Genomic DNA, 14224 nt, shown 5'->3' with positions numbered 1-14224 from the left:
TAGGTCACTTGCTTTACATGGTTGGACATGCTTACACTAACGTTTTTATTTTGCCAAATAAGCTTTTCTTATGCAATGATTTTTTTTGGAGTTTGTTTAATGGGCTCTCCAGGGTATATATATGCTCTACATATTTACAAATACTCTAAATATATCACAGCTATAATCACAACAGAATCAGCAGAATTAAAAATAATATCTCATTTAGGGGTCTATTCAGTATCACTGAATTTCTACAAAAGCAGATGAAAATGTTAATTTTCACCTGCTTTTATAGAAATTAGATTTTGGGGCCATTCATCATAAAGATAATGCAGGAGATATACAGAATTAGGGATCCCAGAAGTCTCAGTGGTAGAATATGTCTTGAGACTCAGGGGGAAATGTACTAAGCCTTGGGTAGATATAAAGTGGGGAGAGATAAAGTACCAACCAATCAGTTCCAGTCATGTTACAGGTTGTGGGGGGAGACTTACTAAGCTCTGGAAAGTGATAAATTGGAAAGTGATAAACTACCAGCCACTCAGCTCCTAACTGTCATGTTACAGACTGTTTAAAAAATTACAGTTAGGAACTGATTGGTTGGTAGTTTATCACTCTCCCCTTTATCACTTTCAAGAGCTTAGTACATCTGCCCCGGTGTTTGAAAACTGACAGTTAGGAGCTGATTGGTTGGTACTTTATCTCTCTCCACCTTATCTCTCTCCAAGGTTTAGTACATTTACCCCTTAGAGAGAAGATGCAGGCTCTGGCAGGATTAGTACATGAGAATATGGTACAGGCCCAGGCAGAGCAGAAGCAGTGATATGACCGCACTTTACGTGAAAGAGTTTATGAAGTGGGTCAGTAAGTCTGTGTGCTAGTAGCTATGACCCAGAAAAACTTCTAGTGTGCCTGAGAGAGCCCATAGGTCATTCACCAATACCTGAATGATGTGAATTATGTTGTCACCATAGAACATTTTCTTTTAAAGCCCCAGATTTTAAAAGGAAATTAATTTTGCAGACAGATGCCAGTTCTTTATCTGAGCAGGAAACTTCTCCCAAGAGAGTAGGAATATCTAGCATTGTGTGGACAATATAGAAATTGCAGCTAGACCTCTATAGACATCAGTCCATGGTAGTAACCAACCACCAACCATCCTCAGCTGGAAATTTGCTGAGGTGGAGTCTAGCATTTCAAGAATATAAATTCACCAACCAGCATAAAATGGGCAGTGAACATAGGAAGGTGGATGGATTATCTTGCCAGGGAGGTGCTGGGGAGATTCCAAGGGAATGACCTGCTGGGTCATCCCCCTTGCCTGCTCTTAGGGAGGAAGGTGTAGAGATTATGAGAATCAGAGCCTATTTCAAGTTATGTTATTTAGAGGTTCTGGTATAATTCTGCACACATAGATATATACTGTAGGAGTTTTAATCTTACTCAGGAAGCATGAGGGGTGCTTGTGTAGTTTCATTAATATGTACAACAATGGAATCCTGTGAGCAGGAAAATCAATTACCTTGACAGAAGATGGGTAAACAAAAGTCCTTTCATCCATGTCTTCGTTACTAGGAGCTGGTTAGATTGTACATGGAAGCCATCTTTAGGCACCAAAACAGCAGGGGTATTCACACCGCCATCTGCCCAAAAGGTATGCTCAGATTTCAAGCAGGAACAAACACCAAATGTGTCATCTGTCTTGACATAAATTTGAGCTTCAGAAATCATAGGAAAATAAAATACCTGATGTTTGTTTGTAGGTTAGGTGTGATTTGGGGGCACCTAATGACGTATGGTTTGGGAGATTAGGTATCTAACCAAGCACACATCCCAGACCAGTCTTATTTACAATCATTTTATAGCTTAAATAATAGAGATTAATGTGAACATGCCATATTCCATGTGGCTACTGCACAGAGGAAATTATGTACAGTTATTGGCACTTGGGTTAAAAGTAATGTGGATGATCCTGGCATGGAGCTTGTGTTATTAACCAGCCAGCCAATGATCAGGTTCATGACATCACTATGGGGGGGGGGGGGGTAAATTGATGAAAGCAGTTTGGACATTTTGCTCAGTCAGACTTTGGGGTATCAATTCTAAGTTGAAGCCTGTACCTTGATTTCTTGCCATTTCCCATGGCCCAGAATAAGCCCAGTGTAATTCTTTTTATCTTGAAATTACAACAAACATATATCTATGTAATATGTAATCTTTTTTATTTATATAATTTTGTAAATATTCTTTATTGCTAGATGTAGGGGGAGACCAACTAACTGAGTGCTATTGTGTGTCGCAGAGACTGCGCAATTGCGAAACAGTGTTTGGGGACCTATGGTCCCTTTTATATCCACAGTTGGTGACAAGCAAAAAAGGTTTATGGTATAATCATTATGAGTATAGAATATTAAATCTGAGAATCATATTAGGTTCTACCTTCGTGACATCAGGACTTGGGGACCTGCGCAATCGCAGACCAGATGCTAGTGTAGTGTAGTACCAGTCAGGGTGATACAGTCCTTGACTGTGACCTAGTCAGTGCAAATCAGGGATACCTATATGGGTCCCTGACAAATACTAGGCATTCTGAGAATGTTTACATTCCACAAAGTGACATTTGAAATGTCAATATAGTGAACATGTTGGCATTCTGAGGATGTCGACATGGTGTCCATCGGCACAATGAACCATGTCGCTATTGTGGTGTCAACATTATGAATGTTAAAATGTCCATGTGACGGGCAACCCTCATATACAGTAGATAGTGGGAGAAGAGAAGAGCATCACACGTTCTAGACCAGGGGTCTTCAAACTTGGCCCTCCAGATGCTGTGGAACTACACATCCCAGCATGCACTGCACATAGTTTTAGCATGCTGTTATATCAAAAAGGTGGCAGTGCATGCTGGGATGTGTAGTTCCACAGCAGCTGGAGGGCCAAGTTTGAAGACCCCTGTTCTAGACAGTCTCAGAGACAAAGCTGCCATACTAGCAGCCATAGCTTCCACAAGACTGTAAGCTTGCTGGGGAAAAAAATATCTGGAAACTTTAAAACAATATAAAAAGGCAAAATGTAATGTATCTAGATCTAGGAAAGGAACAGCACTAGACACAATATAATTATCCCTATGACTAGCAGATATATATTGCAAAAGCACCCAAACAACAAATAATTCTTAAAAAAGTAATACCATTTATTACAATAAAATAAGCATGAACTGTCTCGAAACTTACTAGAGCATTAAATAGCTTGACAGACCATAAGAGCTGCAGTGAGCAATAAAAGTCAAGATTAGCACTTTGAATGAAAAACACTCATTGTTTAGTGTTCATAATAAGGACCTATAAGAGTATTAGAAACAAATAGCTGAAAGTGCTGTGGCGGTGGGCGCCTATATAAGGATCCCGGTCATCAATTGGCTAACCTCACTGTATAAGTATATCTTGTATTAAAGCTGTATTTTATCTTTATTGGTGTGTCTTGACCATCACAAATTCTGAAAAACTGTTTGTTTAATATTTCCTTATATAGGTGATTTGTATTGATTACCGCAGTTTCACTTGACGTTGTATGTGTTGATTGTGTTTATTAGTTTTTGTTCACTAATTACCATGAAACTAGCTGCTGCTATTAATTACTCCCATGTATACTTTTTACATATGTGGAGTCATTTTTCAATATATTCTCGCACTTTTGTTTAATAAGCACCAAGGATACTATTTTTTTAATTGTATTTCAATTTAGCCTGTGTCTTTTCTTAGCCCCACATCCACTGCACTAGGGGGTGTGGGAATACTAGTCAGGGGCGTATCTATATTGGATGCATGGTGTGCGGTGCACATGGGCCCCTGGGTCCAGGGGGGGCCAACACTGCACACCCTGCACCCATATTATCTAATACTTACCTCTCCGAGGTCTCACGTTGGGTTGTCTCAGCACTGCACAAAATGACAGAAAATGGCTGCCGCAGCCATTTCTCCAGTGTTTTGCGCATGTGTAGTGAGGAAATCACCGGGAAAATAGTGGCTGCACCATTTCCCCGGCGATCTGCGCATGTGCAGTAGACTCTGGGCACACCAAAGTGCCCAGAGTCTACTGATGCTGCGGTGGCTGGCCAGCCGCGTCAGTCAGCTGCTGGCCGCCAGGGAGAGAGGAGGGTGCCCCAGAGTGGGAATGCACACGGGTCCCCTCCTCTCTTAAGATGCCCCTGGCACAAGTGCTATCATCAGGGGGCCAGCTCTTCCTACAGGGGAGGCCCACTTTTCTAGGATTCTATTCCTCTGCTGTCTGGCCTAGTGCCACATGACACATCCCCCCTTTGTGCCCCCCCAATAATTCCACTACCACTCTACGCATAAATTCCTAGTGCTAGTTAGAAATTTGTGGAAGGACCACAAGCTACAGTATTTTTATTTTTTTCGTTTTTACAAAATAATATAGAGAAGCTTGTATATGTTCTAGGGATCTGTGCAGAGCTTTACACAAGACATTTCTTATAGGCAACTCATTTTGGGGGGGCTTTTTTGATGGTGGCTTTACTCCTGGTTCGAAACCTCCTACTTTCAGATTCCATCCTTTTATATGGGGAAAATCAGGTGATAATTTTTTCTAAATTGTGGTTTCTACTTGTTTTTGTCATGGTTTTGAGCTTAGTAAATCATTGCGATTAAATTTCGTTAGGATTTCAAACTCGACTTTTAGTAAATTTCTCCTTATGGCATCCATTTTTCCAGAGTAATGTATATATACCACCATTATTTGTGTGAACTAGATGAATAAATTTCTTGGATTTCTACTAGTTTTTAAAAGTAAGTATGGGAAAAATGAAAGTGTATTTTTTATGATTATTTTTCTATTTCTATCTTCTGGCATAAAAATGAAAAGCTAACGCCACATGCTGCGGAAATAAAAATTAGATAAACTGAAAAACATCTTGCTTGTGGTTTTCCCTTTTTTCCTTCAAATTACTTTTTTTTAGCAATTTGCTTACTGTATGTGTAATTCTGTAAATTGGTACCTTCCCCAATGGAGTATGCATTATAAAACCCTATTTAGTTTCATTTGGATAAAAAATATCAAACTCAATATACAATATATACTACACTTATGTATAATAATTATAAACGTTAATTATATGAATTAGGATGCAAATTCCGTTGAAAAACGATGCCCTATCTTACTGTATTACAAACCATTATTTTAAATAGAGCTACTTTATGACCTGTGAAGTTTTGATTTCGTACTAGGGGGAAATTATTTTATTGCCATGGCAAAGGTTTTTTTTTTACTGGCAAAACAAGCATTTAACACTTGAGAGCTAGATCATTTATTACAACAGGTTTGTAATTTTTTGCTGATCTTCTAAGGAGTTTCTCACTTTTAATCAACAGCATGTGAAAAACTAACAAAATCAAATTAAAATGTCACACTAATAATTTCACTGATTACATAAAATAACCAAAATAAACATAAGATTTACAAATATTATTTAGGTGTGTATGTGTGTGAGTGCATTTGTGTATACATATAAACATATTAATCTGAATTGTCATTTTGTGGTTTAGTAATACATAAAAATACGTCATTGATATATTTGATAAAGCTTCATGCAGAAGTGAAACTGATTAGAGATCTGATTCACAAGTGGTCATTTGCTGTTTTAGTATTTGCAACAACTTGAGACATTGTATCACGATTGTATTATCACTTGGCAGATTTACATATTGGAATCACTTTATGTGGAGTCTACAGATAATACCGGATTTTTAATTTCCTTTTTATACATTTTCTAAAAGGATTGGAATATAGGTGTGGAAATACACCATTTTTTGTCTATTTTTTGTCTGTTTTTATATATCCTAACGTGGTTCACTATTGAATGATAATACTGGATGCATGCACATTATTATTTTACCTATCTAATGTCACTACAATAATATTGAATATAAACCGGTACTGTTATTGAGAATAAAATGTATGTATTTTATTGTTATATATACAAGTGTATCCTCTGTTTTAATTCAGCCAGGGCAATTTTATATTGAATTAATTACATTTATAAGTGCAGCACCGTTTCTTATAAAAATATGTCATGCTGTATGTTTCTTACAGAAATACTTTTTTCTTATTTCTTATTTACATTTACATGTATGTCCCCAGCGTTTTGCTGGTATCTTTCCTTTAATGATGGTGACAATTTATTTAATTTATGCAAATATTGATTTTTTTTTTTAAAGTGGTGATCAAGGGATTCTTCCTCCATTGTAGTCATATTACTTGATCATGATATCCATTTCTCGATACGTTATCTATGTTATATTGTTTTGGAGCACTTTATGTGAAAAATTATATATATATATATATATATATATATATACCGTACAACAAAGGTACTACTACTGTTTATGAATGTTATGCTCCTTGCTTTACGTTGTGTCTAATCATAGAAGTAAGGCAATATCCAAATTCAGAAGGAGCATGCACAGTGCTAAAAATTGCAAGATCTGTCCTTAAAACATTGTTTGATGCAACTATGAATTAACACCCCAATGTCAGTGTGGATGTCACCACATTGGAACCCCTTTCGGAGGATTCTGCAGCACTGAAGCTGCATTACAAAGAGCTTACTAGAAGAAGGGATGCTGCTTGGAGGTGATCACCGGATCCTGTCCAAGGGAAGCTGTCCTAGGTGGAGATGATAGCAGTCAGTTTTGTTACCTTTCCTGACATTGATCCATTTGATAATGTACAAATTCAAATTAAAAAAATGGACTGTGGCAAGGCTATTGCAGCTCACTATGTCATGGCCCTGTCCATTGTGACTCCTAGCGGATGCACCAGTTTATTGGCAGGGAAATGAGGAGAAGTGCTCCCAAAGAAAGAAGCAGGATACAGCCCACAAGAAAAGAAGATTTATTGGGTTCAAGAAAGAAGATGCCACCTGGTGGAAGAGAAGAAGAGGCACCACATATGAGACTTTCCTGTACAAAATAGGTATGACTTCTCTTTGTCATATAGGACCCACTTCACCAACACCCCCAGGCATGCCCTTGCTAGTAAGAGCATTAGCCTTCTGCAGCATACATACTGCAGGCAGTAGCCCTGGCAAAATTTCATAGTAGAGGCCACTATCCCACCACTGACTTAGGCCTGTCACACTACACTTGAGCATTAGGCCTGGCTTCAGCTAGGAGATTCACCGGAACCCCCTCATATTGGGTGCAGAAACTTACTGCCCACTGTGCAACACTTGCTACCAAGATAGTTGTGCATCAATCTGCATAGGCCCACTATACAGTCCTCATTAGATTTCCTGCAGAAAATCTTATTGCCCCACTGTAACTGAGTGGTGATGTAATTTCCTACCAAAACTGGGTGCACTCAGCTTAAAATTGTTATTAAAGAGATATCACCCTTTCTCAGTCCCCAAATAAGAAATGTCCATAAAAATTGTAAATAGGTTACTCATTAGTCAGGCACCCATTAAAGGTTTTTGGTGTTTTTATATTTTGCATTTTAATACTAGAACTGATCTCCTCTTCTCTATTTAACGTGATTGACCTTAGCATTTGTGAAATTTTGTCCTGTATTGTTGTATATGTTATTATGCTGTAGTTAAGGCAGTGATGTCTCATCACTTCTATCTCTTTTGCTATGGGGCCAACAGCTGAGAAGGAGATCTGTCTTCTGTGCCTATACCATGTACCTATGTGAATTTTTGCCATTGAATAGTACATGGGGCTCTTATATATGTTGCTATGGGACCCACAAATGTTGCTGTGGGACCCACAAATGACTAGTTACACCACTGTTTGGGAAAGTTGTCTTTGCATTGTTTTGAGCAAATCACTGCGGAGATCTGAATACAGAAGCTTGTCAATACCACCAAACCAGCTGAAAAATATACTCCATTTATACCATGTACACGCTCTGTAACTACATACACATCAAAAACAACAATTTAGTATTGGGGAAATATATCAAGCATCGGAGAGAGATAAAGCAGGGGAAGTTGCGCAAAGCGACCAATCAGCTTCTAACTGTCATTTATATGTCATGTATCCTGCATAAACTATGAAATGACCGAAGCTGATTGGTTGTTTTGGCAACTTCTCCACTTTATATCTCTCCAAGGCTTGATACATATCCCCTTCACTCTCTTTGGGCTCTATTTATTAACATTATTTTTACTAAAATAAAGTGAAAAAGGGTGTTTTCACACCCTTTTCACATTATTTTAGTTTCACCTGTAGTTATTACAGGGCAATTGGAGTAGAATTAGTAAAATTCTACTCCAACCCCCAGTATCACTTATTTTTAGTAAAGCAGATCGCATTTCCCATAATTGTAATGGGAAATGTGATCTGACCAAAGTTACTAAAAATAAATTGTAAAACAATACCGGGGGAAGCCCTGTGATAATAACGCCACCTGGAGGTGGCGTTATCCAGGGTCTCCCCCGGTTACCGGGCTCCCACTCTGCTCTAACAAGGAGAGCAGAGGCGGGAGCCAGTACCAGTAATCAGCTATCTGGTCTAAGCAGACCGCAAGCTGATTACTGTAAAAAAAAGAAAAAAAAAATGAAACATTTTTTTTTTCACTTACCTGACTCCAGGGACCGGTGATCGGGCCTCCGGTGATGGCTCCTCTCCGATCAGCTGGTCTCCCATAGTACACTGGGGCCCGGTCATCAGGTGATCGGGCCCCAGTGCAGTATGGGAGATCACCTGATCGGGAAGCCCGGAGAAGATCACCGGAGGCCAGGAGGATGCAGGTAAGTGTAATGAAGGGAGGGGGGGGTCGCGGGGGGGGGGAGGGGGGGTCACGGGGGTCCGCGATCGTGGGGGGCGGGGCTTAGCACTGGGGGCGGGGCTTAGCGTCGGTGGGGGGTAGTAGCGGTGGTCGGTCGGCGCATGCGCGGGCTCTTAGTCGCGGTATTTTTTCCGAAAATACAGCGACTAGAGTGCGGATGGGATCCGCAGGGACAGAGCTTTATCGCAAGCTCTGTCCCTGCAAGGGATTTATAGTAAATCCCTGTGATATTGCCTGAATTCGCAATGCGAATTCATTCGGTAATATCACACTACAATCCGCATTCAATATGCGGATTGTAGTAAATAGAGCCCTTTGTAGTGAATTTCTATATAATGAGCAAATCTGCCATATTGTGCAGTAAAAGGGCACAGTTAATGATACATTACATATAATTATCAGGCATTGTATTGGTTATTTTCATGCACAAAGGCAACTGAAAATGCAGTGCTTGTCCTTTTTGGCAAACAGATAGAACTGACAGGTCAGTCACATCTATGTTGTTCCAGCAAGGGTGACCTTATGTTAATGGTGCAAAATCCAAATAGCGCATACTCTGGGTGCCTATACTGTATGTAATAGTATAAAACATATGTTACACCCCTTTCATACACACTTAGGCTTTACTGTCATCTAGGAGTGTTGTTAAAATAACAAATGTTTCTCTCACCTTTCTTTCTCTTAACTTATGGCAGTGCCTCCACCTAAATCTGGACAGGCCATGGTGTGTAGGGCAACGGGTCTTCCATCCACTAGAGATTGATTCAGGAAACTTTTGACCTACACCTCACAACCTTATACTCAGCAAACGCGGAACACACAGGATTTGCTGCTAAAACAACCACGGTATATTTATTAACCACAAGTGTAAAAAAGGGTGGCACATTTTCAGCTTTTAATAACAAAATAAGTGGCGTGATTCAGAGGTGGACGCAGTAGTATAGCAGCTGTGACTTTTGCCATTATCGTGCATGTATGGTAATGCCACTGCCGATGGGCATCCAACTGAGATGTTCACTGGCTGCTGCATGAATCTGCTAATGTGCGTACAAAGACATCGGCAGATCCATCGGCCACACCATCGAACATTACATCGGTCTATAGCATTTGCAGAATGTCTGTGGGCATATGGCTACCAGTGTCTGTGGAAGGGCGCCGACAAACCTACTGCGTTAGCCAGCCACTACCCAGTAAGGTCCATATGTGTCCCCTGGTGGTAATTATCGGGATGCATGCGGAGTGCATCGCTGATGAATGCGCCCAATGTTTTACTAGCATCCACCTCTGAATATCAGCAGCAGAATATAGAATTAGAAAGGAATGTAGACACTAAATATGACATAGAAAACAGCAGTGGAATGAGGTAGGAGACTATCAATAATGAATAAGACACAAGAATAAAGAATAAGACACTGAATCATTGATAATGACTAAATAAGTAAGAACGCTGATGAGGAAATGGAAATATAGATTAGCAATGATAATTTACACAAAAGTTAAGGTATGAAAAGAATGGTGGTAGAAACCACAATATCAAACAATTAGCTGCGGCTGGGACATGGGTGAGGGGGAGGGTAGCGGTCGTTAGCTGTGGCTGGGACCTGGGGAAGGTAGTGGGCATTAGCAGCAGTGCGAGCAGCATTAAGGGTGGCGGTGGTGCGGGCTGCAGGACCCAGGGAAGGTAGCAGCAGACAGATGCAGGCTCAGATCAGGAAGATCCATGATGCCTGCATCTGTGTATAAATAAACAAACACAGAAGCACAGAGATCTGTCTGTGCTTCTGTGTTTAAAAAATATTAAAACCTGTGTAAAAAAAAAAAAATGTCATGTGTCCCCCCCAAAAAAAAATAAAACCAGCACTCTGCTTTAGAGATCCAGTACTGGTTGTGCTAAATACAGTGGACAAATGATGTAGGGGTCCCCTGTATTAAGCACAATCAGCACTGGGCTTTTCAGAACTAGTCCAGGTTGCCAAAATACAGGGGACAAACAACGTAGGGGTCCTCTGTATTAAGTGCAACCAGCACTGGGCTCTGAGCAGGTCCTGGTTCTGTAAATACAGGGGGAAAAATGTGTAGGGTTCCCCTGTATTTACCAGAACCAGCACCGGACCCTTTTTAGCAAGGGGGTAATGCCACAGCCAGGGGAGCCTTTTCACCAGACCCCTAGCCAAAGCATCACCCCTGACCGCTAGTCAACCCAGGCTGGGGATCCCTGGGAAGCTGGTGAACCCCCCCAATAAAGCCTCCCCCGCATGCTAGTAATTGGAGAACCACAAGTATCAGCATGCGGGGCATAACAGGCCTGCTGGTGTCTGTAGCTCCACAGCAAAAACAATATTAAAAAACCACAGTACAACAAAAGAAAGTACCCCAAGCGCTAGTATTATGTAAAAAAAAGTAACAATAAATATATACATGTATAAAATTAATTTAAATTAAAGCAGCAAAAAAGCAAAATATGCATGTGATGGCACACCAAACAAAGCACCTGTAGAACAGGTGCAACACAGAATTCTAATCTAATTCTCTGCGCTAATTGAAATAATAAAGGAAATACAGCAAAAAATGTATATATAATTATACAAAATAATGTAATATTACAGACAATAAAATAATATATCAATTTGACCGGTCAAGATAAAAAAGAAAAATACATAAGCAATAAAATAATAAGAAGAACATCAAATTATCATATAAATTGTAAAAACTGTGAATAGTCACAGATTATACTTCAATACAGTATATGCAAACAGATAGTATGGTGGTCGCTCACATCAGCTTAATGATATTGCCCAGGTGCTTGTAAAGGGCGGAGTTTAAGGGGCCTATCCAGTGGCAGATGTATTTCTGAATGATGAAAGACAAAAGATATCCCTTGAAATTTCCGGTGGCTGTGCTGAACAATATCTGTCATGTACATGACAGATTTTGGCAAACGACGAACGATGAACGGTATCGCATGACATCGTTCAGGGAGTGGATGTTTTTCTCTGCAGCGCTCTGCAGCTGCTGTTAATATCTTTCGTTGTTTGCCGTTCGTCATTTACCGTATACAAACTGCACGATATAGCTATATGCAACATGTTGGAGAGATGATAGATGCAATTTATCGGCCACGGGAGTGCGCATCTGTCATCGTTCAGGGCCTATCCATTAGCAGATATAATGAACGATTGAACTATATATCATTCAATCATTCATTTTATCTGCTAATGGATAGGCCCCTTTACACTGAACCACAGAAAAAAAGGATATTCCCTCCAGCACACTGCAGCAATATTAGCAAAAATACTTGAATCCTACATGATAATAGAAATTCAGAGGTATTAGTTGCATACATTTGCAAATATATGCAGGGCAGCCCAAAAGAATCCAGCCAAGGACCATTCCTCGTGCATCACATGAAAAATGGAAGAAAGGTGATAGTGAAGTGTCAAGTATAGATGTGTCAAGATAAATCAATAAGTGTTAATATAATAAGAAAGAATTAAAATTACATAAATAATAAACAAACAAATAGAAAGGTGATGAAAAAGTATCTATGTGAATTAAGTGGTGATGCCCTGAAAAAGGCCCAGCCAGAGCAACTCCGGGGGCCCAACGCCCAAACGCTCACCCAAAAATAATTATTGCTACCAAATAGTAACACCCACTCTGGGTCATATAATTACAATTAATGTATTACATAATAACATCACATGCATAAGCTGAGAGCTGACTCACCTAGGAAGTACCCCAGAAACCTCCAAATGGCACTATACGGACCAGCACATCCTCCCAGTGCCGGCTCCCTTCATGCCTCTCAGAACTGCAAACAGAAAGTATGGTGGTCGCTCACATCAGCTTAACGATATTGCCCAGGTGCTTGTAAAGGGCGGGGTATACACTGAACCACAGAAAAAAAAGGATATTCCCTCCAGCACACTGCAGCAATATTAGCAAAAATATTTGAATCCTACATGATACTAGAAATTCAGAGGTATTAGTTGCATACATTTGCAAATATATGATTAAGCACCGGGTCAGTGTCAAGGCTTCTCTATACCGGCGTACCTAACATTAAGGAGTACACATCTGAGGCACAGGGCAGCCCAAAAGAATTCAGCCAAGGACCATTCACCGGGCATCACACGAAAAATGGAAGAAAGGTGATAGTGAAGTGTAAAGTATAGATGTGTCAAGATAATCAATAAGTGTTAATATAATAAGAAAGAATTAAAATTACATAAAAAATAAACAAACAAATTGAAAGGTGATGAAAAAGTATCTATGTGAATTAAGTAGTGATGCCCTGAAAAAGGCCCAGCCAGAGCAACTCCAGGGGGCCTCACGCCCAAACACTCACCCCAAAATAATTATTGCTGCCAAATAGTAGCACCCACTCTGGGTCATATAATTACAATTAATGTACTGCATAATAGCAGCACATGCATAAGCTGAGAGCTGACTCACCTAGGAGGTACCCCATAAACCTCCAAATGGCACTATACGGACCAGCACATCCTCCCAATGCTGGCTCCCTTCATGCATCTCAGAACTGCAAACAGAAAGTATGGTGGTCACTCACTTAGCCTTAATGATATAGCACAGGTGCTTGTAAAGGGTGGGGTTTACACTGAACCACAGAAAAAAGCATATTCCCTCCCCTCCAGCACACTGCAGCAATATTAGCAAAAATACTTGAATCCTACATGATAATAGAAATTCAGAGATATTAGTTGCATACATTTGCAAATATATGATTAAGCGCTGGGCCAGCGTCAAGGCTCCTCTACCCCGCCATTTACAAGTACCTGGGCAATATCATTAAGCTGATTAGAGCGACCACCATTAGAATTGGACTAGAATTAAAAAAACCACAGAACACACACACCGTAGAAAGTAAAACTTTAATAACATACATGCACACACACATGTACACACATATGCATACACACTATCTCACATACTCACCTATGTATCCCTGAAGCCAATCAAGTCCACTTGTCCAAAGAGATAATCCATAGGGTACCTGTAATAAAAAATCCATATTCACCTCCTCCCATGCGTGGATCACGCCCTCTTCGTTCCAAAGTAGGCAACCCAGGGTCTTTGCAAAATAAAAAAACAAATGTCACGAGCCATGGACATTAATGACTCCGCCATGATATTTCAGCATAGAATTCCCGTGTGCGGATTGCTCATTGGCTGAGAGAGGTGAGCCTTCAGCCTCTCAGCCAATGAGCGATTCTCACCCTTCACTTCAACGGTGAGAACCGCTTGTGCCCACTTAAAAAATGTCGCCTCAGCACCATTTTTGAAATTCAAAGATGGCTGCCATGAGCCAATCATGGCTCGCAATGTCATCACCCCCCCCCCCTCGGTTGGATTATATAAGCCAGCGAAGCCAGCGGCGTGGCTCTCCGTCGGCAGTGAGGCAGCAGTG

Source organism: Taudactylus pleione, unplaced genomic scaffold, assembly GCF_031769625.1.
Source record: "Taudactylus pleione unplaced genomic scaffold, aTauple2 ptg000036l, whole genome shotgun sequence".
NCBI lineage: Eukaryota > Metazoa > Chordata > Amphibia > Anura > Myobatrachidae > Taudactylus > Taudactylus pleione.
The sequence above is the reverse complement of the archived record's forward strand: the minus strand, read 5'-3'. Positions refer to the sequence as shown.